The following is a 4,114-nucleotide window of genomic DNA, read 5'->3' on the forward strand; positions in this document are numbered from 1 at the left end:
TCGAGGACATCTTGAAGAAGGTCTGTCTTATACTGAGGACCAGCTGTAAGGAGCCCGGGGTGTCATGCCTACATTGTTTTTGTCTAGGTCATTAACTGCTTGTTAAGATATTTCTGCGGGTACAAATAATAAGACAAAGGTGACGTTAGACTAAGTCCAAACCATTTTGCCATTCATTCATTCTTAGATACTCATCTGTTGAAGCACATCCAAGCACAGTGTACTAGTGACAACTCATCTAACGAGATTTACCACACATTGTGGACGGATTGATATCACGGGCGACTATCGGCTCTCAAGATGTTAAAATCAGAAACCGGATTGTAAGGCTTGAACCACTCACACCGAAAAAGACTCCTAGTGTGGTTCTTACGTACCACCAGAGAGGACGTCTCTAACCGAACCTGGGTACCCATTTTCACCTGAGTCGAATGGAGTTAGCAGGTGTAAAATGCCTTCCTCCCAAAGGGCACATCACTGAGGCCTGCCAGAGATTCGATCCCAGAACCTTCAGATTCTGAGTCGACATCCATGACCACAAGACACCTTGCCATAATGAAGAATACATATACAAAGAGAATTAAAAATAATAAAGAAAAGCCAAACGTCCTTAAAAACGTTGTGGAACTTCCTCACATTCGTATTTTCCATGCACCCTCGGCCACCAGTACACAAGTGATTGACAGAAAAGATAATCAGGAAGATTGAAAGTAGTTCTAGCCAGGGGCAGTCAGTCTTCTGCTGCTGACATCAGCACATGTCTTCATGTGAAACTTCTCGGCCAGATTACATCCAGAGAGAGTTCCCTTTGTGTACTAAACATTGGCCACATAATTGAAGCTTCCCAAAGGTGAGATTTTGGGCTAAATCGGGAAGCCCGTCGGCTTTGCCAAAACCACCTGCCTCTCACTTAAAATACTCCACACTAATCATAAGGTCGGTACTTCTTTTGATATAGGATTTCCCAAGGCTTTGTGAAGGATATCAGGATTACACTTCACATCAGTGCAAAAACTGATTCAGCAGATTCTACAGATTGTACCATATTTGAGACCCTTTTTCAGGCGCCAGGCCAAAAATGCTTTCAGATCAATCCTGCTATCGTTACCCCTGAGAAAGTTGAAGGCAATGCGTTCAAGTGATACCCGTCGGTAGATTTTGCACAGTCTGTATCTTGTGGATAAGAATTCGGGACAAACTAAACAGTGACTCCGGGTCGTTACATAACGACAATCCTGCCAGATTTATAGATTTGTGTCGGACAGCTAGACACAACGGTCTACAGGACACTGTACACGGGCTGCGACGGTGCGTGCCGCGGCCTTGAAGTAGACCAGATGTTGGGAGGCACAGAACAAACGAGATGAAGGCAAGAGATGAGAAGAAGGAGGGAAGAATAAAGGCAGATATAAGTAATGGGGCCGTGTGGCGTAACGGCTGGGTGTTTGGCCCAGAACCTAGAGGTCCTTGGTTCGAATCCTTACATGTCACCGATCTTGCGCCCTTGGGAAAGGCGGTTTGCACGACTTCCCTTAATCCAGCCAGGTGTGAAATGGGGACCTGGAGAGGTAAAATGGATGGGACGGACTTCGCCTTACGATACCGTGCCCTTGTCACGGAGAATAACAACCCATTGCTTCTATGGCCTCATAAAAGGCTATGGTACTAGCTTTCCCTTGTGTCTTTTACATGTATAAGAAATGGTAGAAGTGAACAAAGTAGCACGACAGGACGTCCAGTGTCACATTATATTGGACACACACTGAAAGGCGTCTGCCGGAAGACCTAGCATTGAGGTCATCGGTCTTTCGTCTGTGTCGCCTTGACGTAACCCATGTCCAAGGGCGAACTGCAATGGCCAAACGTTAGGAATTTTATAGCGTGACGCAAGTCTGTATATCAGGTACAAATGACAGCACATGGAATTTCTGCAAATGCCGCTGGAGTGCAGAGTACCCTGGTCTACAAGGACTTGTAGCTGTACGTACCACATGGCATGCTTGTCGAAAAAGACCACATGGCATCCTTGTCCAAAAAGACCACATGGCATGCTTATCCAAAAAGAACAAAGTCAGGACTACAAAAGTTTCCGACCTCTAAACGCAGCAGTGTTTGTTCTTCTTCCTCTCGTTATTGAAACTAAGTTGTCATCATGATCAAATGTGACACGAGAGCCATCATCAGATAGAAGCAGTCCTTGTGGTAAGCTACACAGGACTTAGCAGCCGTGCAGTGCCACTAAATCTGGTGAACACGTGGACGTTACACCGGCTGATTAATACCGACACAGGTACACAGGGGTGGCTGATGTCTCCAAACTTTTGTCTCGACCCGCATGACCTCCACATATGTTTTCATGCCCTACAGGTCTCTTCTCTCTTTTACCGACCACTTGTTGTTTGACCCACAGTTGCCTCTTGTCGTATCCAGAACCATGCTTTTCTAGTTCCTTAGCCTAGATGGGCTAGGGATAGGATAAGGCACGGTCTTGGATGGTCTCCGCATATCCCAGAACATAGATTTGCTCCAGGTACGGTTCTGGATACGTAGACTATCTAGAACCACCGTGCCTGAGCATGGTCATGATTTAGAAGAGACGAAGTGGCTGCATTGCCTTCGTCATGCCAGGTTCATTGGCACCTTTCAGAGATACACATTCCACTGAGTTTCAACCCAGACGACACGGTTCTAATTGGATACTTTGACACTTGGCAAAGGCAAAACTGCGTCTTTTTGGAACTTCACGAAACGCAACATCAGAACAGAATTAGTCCAGCCATTGTTGTCAGTCTGTAATGAGCCACATGGCGGAATCTGGGCCAACAGCGTGCTGAAGCATAGTCTCCTATAGCAGACCTGCTGTTGGCACTTTAATATTGCCGTTTTCTCTGGCACACATATGAATTTGGTCCCTCCTGCTGCCATATCCAAATGGCTGCAAGTTTAGTCAACTACAGACGTCACCTGAGTGTGTTAGATAAGTAGATATCAGTATTTGCATAAACAACTTACAACATTGAGGTGCCTGCCACGAGGCCTGTTCTGGAGGCTACAATCTAGCGCGGACTATAAATGACGTCGCGGCGCGGGGCACCTTCACTCGTCCGCAGTCTATCGCCCAACGTACAGCCGAGATGGAGGGTTCCCTGAGACGAGCGCTTCTGGCCGCCGCGTGTTGCCTTCTGTTCGGCACACTTGCGGAGGCCCAGGACCAGACCATGGGCCCTGCGTTGGTGGAGGGACACGTGGACTACAGCGGGCAGATGTCCTGCAAGATCATCTGGCCTACACCGGCCGACAGGGCGAAGGAGACCGCTCGGATCGCGGCGCTCGAGACGAGAGTTTCTGAGCTGGAGAAAATGGAAGAGCGGCTCAAAGAGCTGGAAGGCGTGAGTTCCCTTTCTTTCTTTCGGCTAAGGGTAGACAATAAAAGAAGTGACTATAAGCAGATGACCCTTTTAATAAAGGATGCACAAGTCGTAATATAGAAAAGACCATATATACTTGGTAGATGTCCTCTCATACTCATAGCCAGGAGCTGTTGGATCAGTGTAATATTTTGTAAGTCTGTGCATGGAGGTCTGTGTTGTCTTGCCGTTCATCACTTTTCCATACTAGACTATCATTGTTTGCGGACATGATAACTTAAACAGTTCCTAATAAAAATGTCTTTGTTGGACTGACGCTTCTCCTGTAGGCTTTTCCTTCAAATTCAGTGTACGCACTGAAGTTGTTGTCAGTTGACATTCTTGTTATATATAACGTGACGGTGGTCGTCATAAGTATCGACTCCAAATCAGAGATCATGTTTTATACATGGACGCCATCGTCCTTTTTGTGATAGTCGTAGCAGGTCCATTTTTGCTCTGGGGGGTGCTTTCACTGTGACCTAAATACGATCCCAGGTGCAACAAGAGGTAATTTTTATCTTCTTTCCTTCAGCGTTGCTCCTCCTCATGTAGCGCCGATGCATCAGGAACGTCTGATGCATCCACATCTACATCTTCGTCTTCTGCGCCATCCTCCTCTGGAACCTCCTCCTCCATCCTCACGTCCCTGAGGCAGTGGTCAAGACAAACATCGCCGGGGCAGCCGCCGCACGCGACCGACCCCC

At 47.2% G+C, this 4,114-nt stretch overlaps 1 pseudogene; it reads left to right on the top strand.

Moving 5' to 3' along the window:
* Positions 1 to 3,038: 3,038 nt before the first annotated feature.
* LOC109478150 overlaps positions 3,039 to 4,114 on the top strand; it is a 4,880-nt pseudogene continuing 3,804 nt past the window's right edge.

The sequence above is a fragment of the Branchiostoma belcheri genome, unplaced genomic scaffold, assembly GCF_001625305.1.
Source record: "Branchiostoma belcheri isolate BF01 breed outbred unplaced genomic scaffold, Haploidv18h27 scaffold42, whole genome shotgun sequence".
NCBI classification, from domain to species: domain Eukaryota; kingdom Metazoa; phylum Chordata; class Leptocardii; order Amphioxiformes; family Branchiostomatidae; genus Branchiostoma; species Branchiostoma belcheri.